The sequence below is a fragment of the Aedes aegypti genome, chromosome 3 (assembly GCF_002204515.2).
Source record: "Aedes aegypti strain LVP_AGWG chromosome 3, AaegL5.0 Primary Assembly, whole genome shotgun sequence".
In the NCBI taxonomy this organism is placed as follows: Eukaryota; Metazoa; Arthropoda; class Insecta; order Diptera; family Culicidae; genus Aedes; species Aedes aegypti.
In genome coordinates, this window is record NC_035109.1 from 34,242,622 (window position 1) to 34,259,568 (window position 16,947).

General features: G+C 39.1%; 1 protein-coding gene and 1 long non-coding RNA gene across 7 annotated transcripts in view; one reads left to right on the forward strand and one right to left on the reverse strand.

Annotated features, from left to right (window-relative positions):
- Window positions 1–6,329: 6,329 nt before the first annotated feature.
- Window positions 6,330–6,904, reverse strand: LOC110678105. Its single transcript, XR_002501451.1, has 2 exons — window positions 6,496–6,904; window positions 6,330–6,435 (listed from the first exon to the last, which is right to left on the reverse strand). It is a non-coding gene; the product is annotated as an uncharacterized LOC110678105 (long non-coding RNA).
- Window positions 6,905–11,583: 4,679 nt separating this feature from the next.
- The window catches only part of LOC5566394 (poly(A) polymerase beta), a 51,594-nt gene continuing 46,230 nt past the window's right edge, over window positions 11,584–16,947 (forward strand). For 4 of the 6 annotated variants that reach the window (XM_021851978.1, XM_021851977.1, XM_021851980.1 and 1 more), the window contains exon 1: window positions 11,610–11,852. The gene's annotated coding sequence lies outside the window, so the exon portion shown is untranslated. Of the gene's footprint in view, window positions 11,853–16,947 lie in introns of all 6 variants that reach the window. The other 2 variants (XM_021851981.1, XM_021851979.1) reach the window with 2 other exon arrangements.

The following is a 16,947-nucleotide window of genomic DNA, read 5'->3' on the forward strand; positions in this document are numbered from 1 at the left end:
CAAAATAAATGATGCATCGCGGTTGTTCTTTATACTGCGATCATAGCAACAACTGCGATCATAGATACTGTTGTCGTCAAGTTATCATAACAAACTACGCTCCGCGAATAATGCATCATTCCGAATGTGTGCTAACGATCAAATGTTCGCAAACCAAATTCGTACACTGAGATGAAATCTCCATTATGTTTTATGTGCGGAAAACAGATAAAATGGGTTCGAGGGCCTTAAACTTAATTTAATGTGCAATATTAAAATGCTATTAATTTACAATAAAATTTAATGTCTTGGCATCTATTTTTTACATGCTCTGCAATGTAACATAAATTAATTGCATTTATTTTTCAATACCGTAAAAATATATTTCAACATGACGGTCATGAGTAACAACAAACAGAAAAAAAACATGTTTCGAGCTGTTTCGCACAATTCGCTGATCACACAGGCTCATCGATATTGTCGCACCGCCACCAAACCGGATCGCGCCAGTGAGACTCGCGACGCGCCTCAACTCGCGCTATTTTGAAATCAGTTTTTTAGTGTGGCGCTGCATTCTTACGATTTTTATGAGCGCACTATTCACATATTAGCTTCGACGCACGGGGCCCGAGAAAACAATAATTATAAATAAATGTTGGTCTTGATTTCTACCGGATACATAATACTAAGCCGTAAGTTAATGTTTATCATAATGCATCCATGAATAAATGGTTTTATCTCGTTTGCAGAAGGCTATTACGCGTTGCAAGAAAAATTTTGATTCCTGGAAAATTGAAACCCTCAGGCTGCTAAATTTTCCAGGATAAACATCAAAGTTAGCCTTGCTCGTCGTTGGGTGTGATTGTTTTGATTGGCATGACAATTGGGTCCTAAAATTTTTAATGAAATCTTGTTTTTATTTAATAACCCGAAAAAGCATGTTACTGTAACTACTTTAGCCATTTTTTCCGCTCAAATAATGGCTATATCATGTTTAAACTTTAATTTAAAAATTTGGTCCATAAATGAACCTTGACACTTTTGATCATGTTTGACGTTCGCTTAGTCGACAAAAACACCACAGGGGTTTTAGTTCGACCACTGGGGTTGTTCCTATCTGACATTTCGTAAGGGACACGGAAAACAAAATATACCCAAAATTTGAGTTTAAGCGAAAGGATGTGACAAAATCTAAAAAAATGTTTTTTGGGCTTAAACCAACAGAAAACATTAGAAAATTGAGTAAACATGTGTTTTTGGCCTAAACTTAAGCGTTTGGCACTAAAATTGGGACAGGGCTTTAGGACCCTATCAGGAACAAATTTAAAGATCACCTCTACGAAAGTGGTTAAATCACAAAATTTTGTATGACATGAAGTATGAACACAAGAAGCATTATTACAAGTACCTACACGTCCAATCGCCGAACAAAAATATATTAAATTAATCACGAACATCTAAGTTCTGAGAACTCCGCTGTGGGGTACAATTCTGCTAGTATAAATTTGTCTACGCTAGTCTTTAATGTTTTTAATTGGATACGCAATCGAATCACGCAGATAGAAATGGGATTTGAACCTCGGGGTTCGATGAGTAAAAATGTGAGCCACAATTTGATTCCGTATTTGTGTTTAACGCACTTTAACAGGAACGCTTAACATGATGCCTTCCTGCCTTCCCTTATCAATCCTTTATACTGTCTTCGTCTACGCGATTACAATTAGCATCCCCATGGAGGAATACGTATCTAGGAGCATTGGAATCAATTAGAAAGGTCAATTTTCAAGTTTTCTCCTAGGGCATGAAAAGTAAACCAACGATGTGAAAAGTAGTGATTGATTGATGTTTTTTATTTCAATCAGCTTTCAACGCACACTATGTGATTTTTGTTCTGTGCGGAGATAGCCCACTGCGCGTTATTTCTGTCGGAACCGACGGAATTTTACGGTAGAAACAAAGTAAAATACTATAACCAGAGTGTTATGCACAACCGACTTTATTCAAAGAACGAGTAAAACAGAATGAAGGGAAGTAAATGTCGCAGCATAAATTCAAATAAAAAACAGCCTACTGTGACTCAATTTCAAAATTCAAACTTTCTTTAAACATCGCCATGCTCCAACACTCCTTCTCGATGTTTATTTCATGGTTCTCATACAGTACACACCGTTTAACACATCTCCCACTAAAAGAGTCTTCTCGTCCTTCTCAATGCGACATTTACCGAACTCAAATTCAACACGTGCTCCTGATTGTACAATACGCTGAACCGACATAAGATTACAATTTAGTTCTGGGACCAACAGAACATTCTTAAGCTTTACTGTTACTGAATTTCCACTACCATCAAATCCAGTAATATATCCCTCTCCGATTCCTACAACTTTTGTTACTCTTCCATCTGCTAAACAGAGTTCTCTCGATACACTAGTTAATTTAGCGAAGAATGACCGATCCGACGACACATGATGCGATGCTCCAGAATCAATAATCTATCCGTCAGTTGGGGTGTTATCCGTTGCCAAGAAACATATTGAACGATCGGTGGCCCTCTGCGCAGCCACTTTCGCTTCACTTTCTGACGGTTCTCCTGCTTCACGAACAATTCCTTGCTGTTCTGCCAACCTGGAAAGGTAAACGTAGCAGTTCTTCCTTATGTGTCCTGGTTTACCACATTCGAAGCAAACGCGCCGATCGTCCTCCTTGTCATATTCCTTCCGGGATGCATTCCTTGTCTTCAAGACGGCTACCTTCATTGCTTTCTCCTCCTGCATCTCAGATTTGTGCTGGCGTTTGTAATATTCGTTGAGCAGCTTTGCTTTTACAGTCCGTTCTGTAAGTTTTCCATCGTAGCCTTCAATCATCGTCACAAAACTATCGTACGATTCTGGCAAACTGGCCATAATGAAATTACACTTCATCTCCTCCGCAATATCACAACCAACTTCAGCGAGCTTATCGAATAACGCATCCATTCTAATCATATGCTCCTCCACGTTGCCACCCTCTTCCATTTCCAGTCTGCACAACCGTTTTACTAGCCCGACTCTTCCAGCAGACGATTGCCGAACATGATACTCACGTAGTATGTTCCACGTTTCTTGTGCCGTTACAGCATTTTTGATCAGCTGCAATTGACTGTTTTCCACCAGATATCCTATCGTAGCCGCTGCTCGCTCATCTTTGTCAATCCAAGCTTCAGTCCGACCATTTCTTGGAGGAAGATCATCAGCAATGACGCGCCAAAGTCCTTCCCGGATCAAGATCTGTTTCGTTCGTTCCTTCCACAAGTCATAATTTTGAAAATTCAAACGAACCGCACCAGCTTTCAGATCCATGTCCATCGTCAAATACTTAACTTCCACGAACCACTGTTCACGTTTTCTCTGGCCTGTATAGCTACTTTGCTGGGCCCATAACCTGTCGAAACCGACGGAATTTTACGGTAGAAACAAAGTAAAATACTATAACCAGAGTGTTATGCACAACCGACTTTATTCAAAGAACGAGTAAAACAGAATGAAGGGAAGTAAATGTCGCAGCATAAATTCAAATAAAAAACAGCCTACTGTGACTCAATTTTAAAATTCAAGCTTTCTTTAAACATCGCCATGCTCCAACAATTTCCGCGAGCTTATCCAAATTTTTAAATTTCCCCGCAATATTTAAAGACAAATGAACAACCACAACTGGCATTTAGCGTCAGACTGCAACAGCAAACCAGGGGACGACGCTAGAAAAACTGAACCCAATCTCTGATTGATGCACCAAAAGCAAGATCACGGTTCAAATTTTTAATTATGTATACATCTACATTATGTATATATCTAAATAATATTCAATAAACATTACATTGAACTCAATTCTCATTTTGTTTTCTTATACCGATGATCAGAAAAGCAAACAAAACAAAAAAATCCAAAAGCGAGCCATTTGTTGCCGCACATAAAATATAAAAGTAAGCGTACACTCTGAGAAAAAATGAAACTAAATAGTTTAAATGCCATACTATTTCACTATCCACCTGGTTGGGTCTAGGCCTCGTTTACCTCCTTAGAGCATCTTTAACGGGGGCGACTATTCCGGTGAGTAAAATGATCACCCACAGAGCTGTCATTTTAGTTTGGTCACTCATTCTCACACCGGTCGCTACTATATTTAGTAACTCGTTTCCGTACCGGTCGTTGCCTTTTGGGTCAACATATTGGGTTGTGAAAATAATGGTGATTATTTCAGGTTGGCAATCGTTTTGGAACTCTACTGGAATATCTATTACATTGTGGTGCGGGATTCCAACTGGAATCCTGGAGATTCCGACTGGAATCCTGGGGATTCCGACTGGAATCCTGGGGATTCCGACTGGAATCCTGGGGATTCCGACTGGAATCCTGGGGATTCCGACTGGAATCCTGGGGATTCCGACTGGAATCCTGGGGATTCCGACTGGAATCCTGGGGATTCCGACTGGAATCCTGGGGATTCCGACTGGAATCCTGGGGATTCCGACTGGAATCCTGGGGATTCCGACTGGAATCCTGGGGATTCCGACTGGAATCCTGGGGATTCCGACTGGAATCCTGGGGATTCCGACTGGAATCCTGGGGATTCCGACTGGAATCCTGGGATCCGGAATCCTGGGATTCCGACTGGAATCCTGGGGATTCCGACTGGAATCCTGGGGATTCCGACTGGAATCCTGGGGATTCCGACTGGAATCCTGGGGATTCCGACTGGAATCCTGGGGATTCCGACTGGAATCCTGGGGATTCCGACTGGAATCCTGGGGATTCCGACTGGAATCCTGGGGATTCCGACTGGAATCCTGGGGATTCCGACTGGAATCCTGGGGATTCCGACTGGAATCCTGGGGATTCCGACTGGAATCCTGGGGATTCCGACTGGAATCCTGGGGATTCCGACTGGAATCCTGGGGATTCCGACTGGAATCCTGGGGATTCCGACTGGAATCCTGGGGATTCCGACTGGAATCCTGGGGATTCCGACTGGAATCCTGGGGATTCCGACTGGAATCCTGGGGATTCCGACTGGAATCCTGGGGATTCCGACTAGAATCCTGGGGATTCCGACTGGAATCCTGGGGATTGCAACCGGAATTCTTGGGATTCCGACGTGAATCCGTGGGATTTGTTGAATCCTTTTCTTGGAATTCCAGTCAGAGTCCCGGGGATTCCAACCAGAATTCTTGGGATTCCGACGTGAATCCTTGGGATTTTTTGAATCCTTTTCTTGGAATTCCAGTCAGAGTCCAGTCGGAATCCCAAGGATTCCAGTCGGAATCCCAAGGATTCCAGTCGGAATCCCAAGGATTCCAGTCGGAATCCCAAGGATTCCAGTCGGAATCCCAAGGATTCCAGTCGGAATCCCAAGGATTCCAGTCGGAATCCCAAGGATTCCAGTCGGAATCCCACGGATTCCAGTCGGAATCCCACGGATTCCAGTCGGAATCCCACGGAGTCCAGTCGGAATCCCACGGAGTCCAGTCGGAATCCCACGGATTCCAGTCGGAATCCCACGGATTCCAGTCGGAATCCCACGGATTCCAGTCGGAATCCCACGGATTCCAGTCGGAATCCCACGGATTCCAGTCGGAATCCCACGGATTCCAGTCGGAATCCCATGGATTCCAGTCGGAATCCCACGGATTCCAGTCGGAATCCCACGGATTCCAGTCGGAATCCCACGGATTCCGGATCCACGGATTCCAGTCGGAATCCCACGGATTCCAGTCGGAATCCCACGGATTCCAGTCGGAATCCCACGGATTCCAGTTGGAATCTGGTTGGAATCTCAAGGTTTCCGGTTGGAATCCCAAAGATTCGAGGTGAAATCCTGAAAGATAAATTCTTGCGATGCATCGAATAATTCAAAAATTTCTCCCGGATTTCCAATAATCACATCAGATTCCTAGTATTCTTAACAAACCTTGAAATTTTACCCGAATTCCCAAAATTTCATAATTTCCACTTTATGCGCATCAAATTTTCAAAATTCCCACCAGAATCTCAGAACTCTCACTGTATGTTTAATTAAAAATCGAATAGCAGCGCTACTATCGCGCAACTAAATTTGCTCACCCGATGCTTCCTGAAAGCAGCGCTGTCTTTTTGCTACCCCGGTTAGCAGCGCCCGGTACGGATCAGCGTAATGATGCTGCGCAATGTAATTTAGTTTAGTCGCGCACCGTTAAAGTTGCTCTTACTAAACGGGTCTAGTATAACTTGGATGAAATCGGCGCGTAGATTAGGTTGCATTCATCAGTGTCTAGATTAACTTCGCCCGTGTTCTAAAATTGAGGTTTATCATTTATTAAAAATTAGAACAATGCTAAATTTACCCATAAACATCTTTATTTAATTATATTTAATGATTACATTAAAGTTAAACCGTGGAATCCTCCACATCATTCATCCTATGGCCTGCACTTGGTGAACACAACTGTGGAATGGGAAGAAATGGTAAGATGTATGAGAATTATCGAAGACGATTTTTACTGACGTCGAACTTTCATCCACATAAGGTCGCCCGACCAGGAACAACGTTGACCACCGATGTCTATAGAATATATTCGCACAGCGCTTGATTGTCCCTGCTGCGCAAACTTCCCGGTTCCGGGCATATTGTTTACTTCTTATGCACATGATTACCAAGTTCAGGTGGCGACGGTAGACCAAATCAACCAAACAGATCATGGAGGAGGGGAACTTCAGGAGAACATTTTTCCGGTTATTTATATTCCTCTTCTGCGGTAGTTCCAGATGTTGGTTCTGCTCTATTAATCTGGAAGATTCGTTGCTCAAAATTTTGTTGTTTTCCAGATTTTTACGCTCTCCGGATACCAAGCTTTGACGCGGTGATCTAAAACTCAACAAACTGTTTTTTTGGTCGACGGTTGTTGACAGGTTGACTTATACACTGGTAAAAATAATCTCGAGCTATTCAAGTCTAGTTTAAATTATTATATGAAATTAGTATATTTGTTAAACTGACCCATGAATTTGACAAAATTCTAAAAAGTTTAAGATTTAAACTTTCTACGTTGTGTATTATTTCTGAGTGTATATGAATTCAATTGAATCCACCCTTCTATTGAGTGTGCGTCGCATGCAAAATTGAAAGGCCACTGAATCTGATTCTACCTGCATCACTATTATAATTTATGTGCAATGCTTGATTGCAAAAATCTATGTGTGCCGCACATATAAACTAGATGGGGATTATTCTCAGTGTAATTTTTTGTGGATTTTTGTGATTTTGGTCTTTTTCACAAATTTCATAACGCTGAAGGGAGAGGGTAGGTGGCCTTGTGATGTTACGGCTCATACACAATTTGAAAAATATTCATACAAACAGCGTTAAGAGGGGAGGGGGGGTGGATGTCTAAGATGGCCATTTTAAGCCTGGTATCCACATCCTAAGTGGAGTGGTCAAGTACAAATTGTTGCTAATAGGGTCCTAAAGCCCTGTCCCAATTTTAGTGCCAAACGCTTAAGTTTAGGCCAAAAACACATGTTTACTCAATTTTCTAATGTTTTCCGTTGGTTTAAGCCCAAAAAACATTTTTTTTTAGATTTTGTCACATCCTTTGGCTTCCCGGATAAAAACGTATCATTCAGTGAATGGAATAAACAATTAATGTACAATATAACGTATTGGATACAATACAGCGTATTGTAATTGAATGTCGAAGCAACGTTATTCTTGTTTGGATATACAATTCAAAAACAATATAATATATTGTAACATAACACTGTATTGTTTTTTATTAGTTTTATACCATACAATTTTGGTCAAATTCCAATTTTCGCGTAAAACAACTCTTGTTTTTTTCTATGTAGCTTTGCTGAAAGAAGTAAACAAAACAAGTTCAGAAAGCAAGAAATGTTAGGTGAAAAATATTCAAAACGTAAAAATAAGTAGTTTTTTAGAAGTCATTTGACATTAGCTATAACGACGAATGCAACCGTGATAAATATCTTTGGTTCTATAAAGTTAAAATTATTTTGCTAGTTTTGGCACGAATATCCGGTAAGTTGGGGGACAATCCATACAAAATACAAATTCTATACTTTTCACCACTAATTGAAATACAGTTCGTTGAATTGTTTTTGTATTGTACAACAATACACGAATTGCTAATCAAGACAATACATGAACAATATATTGTATTGTATTTTCAAAATGTATGTATGAGAAAATATATAGATTTGTATTGTTACGATATTTAACCACCCATACATTATATTGCAAAAATTTCATACACCATACAGTGAACTGTTCAAAACAATATATTGTACTGTAATTGTATTGTCGTTTCACAATATACTGTATTGTATTTCCAATATATTGAATGGTACTGTTCCAATACGTTATATTGTTTTTGTATTGTATTTTTTATCCGGGTTAAACTCAAATTTTGGGTGTATTTTGTTTTCCGTGTCCCTTACGAAATGTCAGATAGGAACAACCCCAGTGGTCGAACTAAAACCCCTGTGGTGTTTTTGTCGACTAAGCGAACGTCAAACATGATCAAAAGTGTCAAGGTCCATTTATGGACCAAATTTTTAAATTAAAGTTTAAACATGATATAGCCATTATTTGAGCGGGAAAAATTGCTAAAGTAGATACAGTAACATGCTTATTCGTGTTATTAAATAAAAACAAGATTTCATTAAAAAATTTAGGACCCAAATACCAAAGTAATTTTGACAGTTGATCCAGAATGAGCGAAGTGGCACTTTTACTTGCGGAATAACTGAGCGGCACATTTTTCCGTCCGGAATAGTGACAGCTCCATTTGATTTATACGGCAGGCGTTACCAATGTTACGAAATGGACCTATGCACGAGTTCACTATCTGACGTTTGAGCGGTGCCGAATTCACTCGTTGCCATGGTCACGTAGGTAACACGGCACCGCTCAAACGTCAGATAGTGAACTCGTGCATAGGTCCATTAGCTCTACTTGTCAACTGGATACAGCTCAAGTAATTTGGACAGCTAAAGTATTTCTTGGCCATTACTTGTCCTATCCTTTTGCACAGTACTTACGAAGTGGATACTATCCATTAAGGGTCTGTCTCAATTGCGTTGTTAAAATTAGTCCGAACTTAAATTTGACAGTTCGCAAATTAATTTCCCTCCGATTTCGATCTGTCAAAAATAAGTCTGCTCCAGAGTAGACTTATTTTTGGCAGATTGAGAATTATTTCGTTTGTTCGTATTTGCTGTTATGGATATCGTTTTATTGTTTGGTCCCGCTTCGGTGATTACCGATATGGACATCGGTATGTCCTTCCAGCTGGGTTTCGGACGGCACATCAAGTGGGATATATTGCTGCTCAGTGAATGGGTAAGTTTTTTTTCCCGGTGAGCTGGCTAAACAGTGCATGTATGCCAACGGAAAGTTCTGGTATCCAGAGTACCATCGGTTCCTGAGACAGTGTGCTATAGTAACAAAAGGCTCCTCTTCGTACACCACAGATCGGTATCAAGGAACTTCAATGCTTCCGTGCATGGTGTGGTAGGTTCGTTCCGTTCGTTCAATCCTGATGGTCACAAAAATGTGTTGTCCAAAACGAACCGTTGCAGGGCTGGTAGCGAGGCAATTTTGAGTTAATTGGTCACTAATTTCGACCTGTTAACTAAAAAGTAATTATTTTCCACTAAAAGTCACTAAAGCCACTTTTCCAGAAAAATAGTCACTTAAATCACTATTTTATTGAATTAATGATAAAGAAAGTACAAACTGGTCTAGCTCCTCAAGTTCAAACAGCAAACCAATAATGTTTCACAGATTTTTAAAGACATCAACTTCGTTAAACTGGAAATTAAAAGGTAGGAATCTTTGGCTCTTCCTGGAAAAAATCAGGTAAATTCCTCTGATATTCCTGTCCGAAAGTAAATGTATTGTCGGGCTTTTTGAGGAATTTTTGGAGGCAATCGGGACAAATTTGGGAAACCATTCTTGGCTGAACTTTCTGGTCGAGATTTTTTTTTAACGAGAACCGGGACGAACGTTTGAATGATGTTATATTTATTACATGAATTCTGCTACAAGGTTCACAATAGATACCTTTTTTTAATTTGGCAAGGAATTTCGCCATAATATTCTAAAATGTATCCACGAACATTAAAAGATATCCGTCTACAATCACCATTGAAAATTTACCCTCCAATTGGTATTGGAGGTGTTAACACCTCCATAAATATATTCAAAAATGCCCTAAGTAATTAGTTTTGCAACTCTACATTATTTAAAAAAATCATAAATAAACTTTTCCCGGAAAATTTGTCAGAAACAAGAAATTCGCCAAAACAGGTTATCTGATTTCTGATTAGAAACAATTTTTGACTCTCAATTCTTATTCCAGTCGAACAATTGTAAAGAAATGTAAAATTTGAGATTATTCATGGAAATGTGTGATTATGGAGATCACGGATTCAAAAGGGCTGTCGGGCTTTTAGACGCTTTTCTAATTGCAGTCCGAAAAGTGTTTCATGAGGAACTAACAGTGCAGTGCCTTATACTAACAGGTATTTCGCTGTGTAGGACTGAAACTCAAGCTAGAATCGTTGATGTGTTGGGGGAGGGGATAATATTTGGCCATCCTAAATTTTGTACTCATCCTGACTATGCTATATATTTAAGCATGGCGCGAAAAATTCTCGCGCTGACGATCTTGAAAAACGCTGTGCGACTATGCCTTGAACAATGAGGAATAATCACGCAGCAGACACCAAAACGATTAAAGTAGCTGCGACGATCTGCAAGCATTTTAAGAAGTTTTCAAGATCGCTAATAACTGAGGAAGTGATCAATAAACACTAAGCTGAGAAGCAGGTTCGTTCTTAGTGAGGACGTAATGCCAAGAAGACGAAGAAGAAGGGTCAGCAGCTGCAAACTTGTAGAGCAGAACATGAAAAGAGGTAAATTCAAGAATTAGAAGCTGATCTTTAAATAACATTTTGATGATATTTTGTGTTAACTTGCCTGCACTGGCGTTGAAAATTTCTGAATCGGCGACGTTGTCGAATTGGACCAGACGAAAATTAAATTTGACAGTTCATTGATTGATTGGTCGGGAAATAATTTCCGAACTGTCAAATTTAAGTTCGGACTAATTTTAACAACGCAATTGAGACAGACCCTAAGTGTTATGAAATTTATGAATGAACCCTTTACTCCATGATTTGACTCCTGGTATGCAATTCTTGATCTGAAAGTTTAGTGTGCATGGTTTGGGTGAAAATCAATGCCGTGAATGTGTTCTGATTAATGTTAATCGCATCAGATGCTCCATGTATCTGTAAAATGCGCGCGTGATGAGGTGTTGCAATCATGCTTTTGCAAGAACGACGGCCCTCTTAGATCGTTCAAATATTTTGTTGTTAGTCGCTAGAGACGATTTTTTCCAACGCAAAATTGTGTAACTTAAGAACTTTTGATTGGCCCTTAAGAATTATAACGCGAGAAATCCCCATCGCTAGTCGGTAAAATCCTTTCGATCTCCCGGACCGAAACCCCTCGTAAAACGTCAATTTGACATTTTACCGAACGCCAAACGCCGAGAAACCCACGCGGAAGAAAAAGAAAACCCGTCATCGCAGATAAAAGCAAACTTTCGCGCACAGTACTGTTTTTGTGTGATGTGTGCGGCCATCTTTGCTTTGGGAACCCGCAGGCAGTCAAGAGTAGATCGTCGTCGTCGTCACGAGAAAACGTAAGATTTTCCTATCCGTAGCCGAAACCGGAACCGTTTTCCATCGCGCGCGGAAGTAAAGTCTGGTGCGGTGGCCACAATCGCTGCCGCTGGCCGGGTGTGTTCAGCGAATGCGAATTTGATTATTTTCGGGGTGAGTTTACACGGGTTTTGTGAGTGGAATTTTACCCAGCTCTGCGGAACGACACAACAAGGAAGAAGAGCAAAGTGCCCTCGGCGGCACACGGATGGAAGTGATTCTCGAAACGGGTTTTCGCTCGTTCGAAGTGACGGTCGTCGGCGAAAGTGTCTCCTCGTTCCGTGCAAATCTGGCGGATTCCGTTTTTGCGTAGTGTGTGGTTTTTGTTTTGAGTGGGGAAGTTGCTGAGTCAAGAATGGGAGTGATTTTGAAATCGATTGGGGGAAAGCAGTGAAGAAAATCTCCCATAGTGAACGGCCTTCACCGTTATTCGAGCTCCAGACCAGACGCCGCACAAACAGGTTCCGTTGCCAGTGCGGAGAGATCGTCGTTGGCTTTCGTGGTGACCCGAAAAAGTGGCGTTCCGAAGAACAATCATTCTCACGGTCTGTTTTCCTTCTTGCCCAATAAGTGCACAGTGCGTCGTAGTCGTAGAATAAGGTGGTAAAAATTCTTTTCTTTTTAACGTGAAATGATTTTTTAGATTATCGAATATTGATCCTATTTCTATATGCGAAACAGGCTAAATAAGCCTGATTAATATAAATTCATTTTTAAAAAAGCATCATTTATCGAGGTAATTGTTATTTTCTAAAAGTTGCAATATCAATTGTTGTTTCCTTGACCTGAAAAATGTTATAACCGACAGGCTTACGTTAAGTTTAAATGAAATAAATACTAAATACCAAATACTAAGACTGCCCTAGAAGAATAATAAGGTTTATTAACTTAGATTTTCCTACGAGATTTTATGAACAAGAACCTTGAGTAAGTAAAACAACTTTTGAAATAAATTTTGTCATTATTGTAGTAGGAATTTCTAATGAAATCGAAGAAGAAAATTTTGGATTAGTTCGATATAACCAATGCTATGTTCAGACTAGAGCTGATATTACGTAATCTAGGCTCTCTTGATATTGGAAATTTTACATCTTGTTTTCCCTGGAGATAAGAAGTAAACGTTTGATATCAAGATAGCCTATTACAGTGGGATTCCGTTTTTGGCAACAAAGTCGTAATTTTCAGTTGCCAAAATCGGAACCCATTTTTCTAATTTCAAGGACATTATTTGGACGCTTTTACATCATCATTATGGATCCAAATGATGACTAGACTCGGTGTGGCGAACACGCCAAGAGCTGATACTGATAGCCAAACAGTCCGCTTCGAAGCGGATTTTCATGGAATAGAACTATGCTATCAATCTATACTTTCCATACTAATTATAACAGATAATGGGATTGCCATAGAAATATGGATGAAACATTCCTCTGAAAATAATTACAAAATAGTATAGAACAGTAATGATTAACATGCGGCCCGCAAGTCGCATGAGCGAGCACCCCAAACTCAGCTGTGGCTCATAATTTCGTAGAATACACGAAAAAGCTTCTCATCACTGTAGTAATAAACTGAATAGTTTTTCTTAAAGCGTCTTTACGAGCCAAGATTAGAGCAATAACTGACAGTATGTTTATTTCTTGGTTTCCATGCAGATATTTTTCTAAGCCTGCTTGTATTTGTATTTGTATTTATTGTTAGCTATTGTGTACGATAACTTGCTGTTTATACAAACGTTTGCTCAAGTCAAGGAAAAACATTTTAAGATTAAATTACATTGGATAACAAAGCTTTCAACATAATAATGAAAATAAAGTGTTTGCTTCCTTAATTACTATGCGTACGCTGCTTCAAAGCTTTCTTGAAGCTCGTTGCTGATGGCATCGTTCGAAGTGCAAAGGGGAGATTATTCCACTGGGAGATGCCACTCACAAGTATACTCTTTCTAGCGATCGAAGAATACCGTGGAGTTACGAAGGTTCTAGCTCGTTCCATTTGTCCTCGTTGCATATGCTGTTGTAGATACTCAGGCAGCTGTCCATGGTATCCTAGTCTCATAAAGCAGCATATCGAACTATGTTGAGTTATGAATGATTCAATAACACTACATTACCTCCTCCCAATCACTTCAATTTGAAATGGGTTTTGATTGTGTTTAGAATTCGAGCTTGTAATGTTATAAATCAACCATATGAATTTAACAGAAATTTACAGGGTCCCGCCACGAAACCCCAAGAGCCCGATCAGAATCTTTAGGTGTCCGTTGACCCAAGAGCTTGCTAAGACTTTTGAGGACATCGCTTAGAATTTCAAGACTCCGACTGCGATATTGTTGAAAATTCTCAACTCTCCGATGGAAAATCTCAAAAGTTCATAAGGACTTCCCAGACTATCACTGGCAATCTTCATATTTCGTTAGAAACCTATTCAGAATCCTCAAAATATTGCCTTAATATTTTGAATATTTCACGAAATCCATAGCATTCCGCTAGAAACTCATAGTCGATCATCAAACTGAGAAAATCAAGAAGTTCATCATAATTGACCAAATGAAGAAATGGACGTTTTTATTTTGATCCCTTTCTGAGAAAACTGCTGTTTCAATTTTGGCAAATCAAGACTAACAATTCAAAAGGCCTCATCTCCAAAAAGTAAACAATGAGAAAAATGCAATCTTGTTTTTTCAAACAATAAATCAAATTTAAATTATGAATTTAAGCATTTTATGTTATTTTATCGTCCAGAAAGTCGATGGATAAACTGATTTATAGCTATGAATATTCATTACTATCATTTTAGCAAAAAATCCTGCTAAAAAAACGAGTCAAAGGAAATGAGGCTTTTATTTCACCAAAAGCTATGCAGCCCTTTTCATTTGTGCCCATAGACGCCGGCCGACGCTGATGAGGCCTGTGAGTTGACGCCTTTGTTTACTCTAAAATGTGTTGAGGCCTTCTAGTTGTGGCTTGTTTTTTCATCATCTTCAGATGTGGCCTTTTGAAAATCATTCAATATTCATGATAAAATACGATAATTGAAGTGTCGAAGAGTGTTACGTGGTAAAGCAAGGTACATGGGATCTCTGCAGCAAGAGGAGATTCGTGCGGTCGATTAAATATGTGATTTATTCAATCATCGTCATCGATGAGCATAATGGATGTGCTAAGCGAGAGTGTCGTCGAGCAATTATATGGAAATATTTGTTCAATTGAAGTAATATTTCAATTGAACGTTATGTTTCATGTAATTGTAACGAAATCGTGTTGTTATCAATGCTGACACAGGTATTATTAGGTAGTATGATACAAAATACATCACTCCACAGGAACCCGACGAAAAATTTGATTATGTTCGCTGTTGAGACTATCGCTGTGTAAAATAATACATGGAGCGGAGCGGCTGAAGAATAACTTGTATCTGCTTAGTGAATTTGAAACATTTTTTCGTAATTTTAGTTGCAATTTTGATGTTTGTTTAATAGGCCTCAACTCGGTTTCAAGTAAATATAGAAATGGGGCCTTTTTGGGAAAAGGCCGCATTTGCGATTAATATCTCAATTATCGGGAAATGAGATGGGGCCTTTTAGAAAAATGATATTTTTTCAACTTTCATGCATATTTTTGCATGACTATTGTATGATACAGTAAGAATTGGCTCTTATACACTTAAATCAGCAGAAACCCGATTTGTTTACATTTTGGACTTGAGGCCTTTTCAATTGTTGGTCTTGAAATGACCGATTCCAAATAGAAGCTTAATATGGGTTCCTTCAAGAATTCATCCACGTTTATCTCCAGGAATCGCTCCAAAAAATTCCTCCTGTAATTATTTGAAAAAATATATTAAATTCTTCTACAGGAATTTTTTAATAAATTCAACCTGAGATAACTTATAAGATAAGATATTCACTCCTCGGAATGATACATTAATGAGAGTATGTTGTGAACAAATAAAGCAATTTGGTGCAGCCGTATTTGAGTTATGAGCATTTATGTTTCTGGTACCACACTGGACAAATAAAAATCTTGAAAACTCTAAAAAACCTCATCGTAATTTTCAGATTTCTCCAAGAATACTCAACCGATTTGTATGTTTTTTTCAGAATAGCTCCTTATTACCTGACATTGTATAGTACACATTTTATTTTTTTGATAAAAGGGCCAAAAACAAAATGGCCACCAAAGACATTTTATATGGAAAATGTAGGTCCCCCAAGGAACATCGGAATATCTTCAAAACTAAATCACCAATGATTAATATCGACACGAATTCTTAAACTAGAAGAGTTTTTTGAGATCTCCTGGAAAAATGGTGCAAACATATAGAGAAATAAAAAAGCTATCGCGATTTGAATATATTTTTAGCTGAAAAAAATGAAGCTGCCGGTAGGGGGGTTACGAAGGGGATATATTCCGAAAACTGACAGGTACTTTGCGACGTCATTCCTATCCGCCTCGAACAAATTTGCGAAAAAAATGATCTAGTGGTTCGGAAGGTATATGGTACGATAGGAGTGACGTCACATGTTTACAATAAAACTTGATGTTTACATCAGTAAAGAGCCTGCCTTGTTAATTTTTATGCCGTACTTTCTAGTTTTATGTTACGTCGCCACTGACAGAGCCTGCTTTTCAGCTTAGTATTTTTGTGAGCATTCCCACAGTTATTAAACGAGAGCTATCTTTGCTCGACATCATTTTTGCCGCTACGGCTATCTGTGCTTCTACTAAAAATTCCAGTAATACTTCCTACAATTTTCATAGGGATTCCTTCGAGAACTCATATACAGTGTTCTCTCAGAAATCGCTCTAAAATTCTTCGGGAATTATTCCAGGAAAACCATTTAAGAGGCTTCCAGGAATAAGCACCCCCTTATGGAAATGAGATTTTTTTCGAAATAATTCAAATACGCTTAGCAATGCTTGGACTACACGCTTTAGCTTTATTAAATCTGTTGATTAGCTTGTATTTATAAAATTGAGCCGTTATGCTGCCGTTTCCTTCCAGTTCTAGTAAAATAAATAGGCAATCCATTTATATCTCCAAATTGTGAAACGAATCAAGAATTTTCTGCTCAAATAAAATTTAAAATGTATGGCTTGATGCGGAATATAGGGTGTCCCAGAAAGTATGGGTACGACTTCACCATACTGCCATTTCAAGACTAGTGAAGATAAAAATCTGATTTTCGCACATTTGATTACTATTC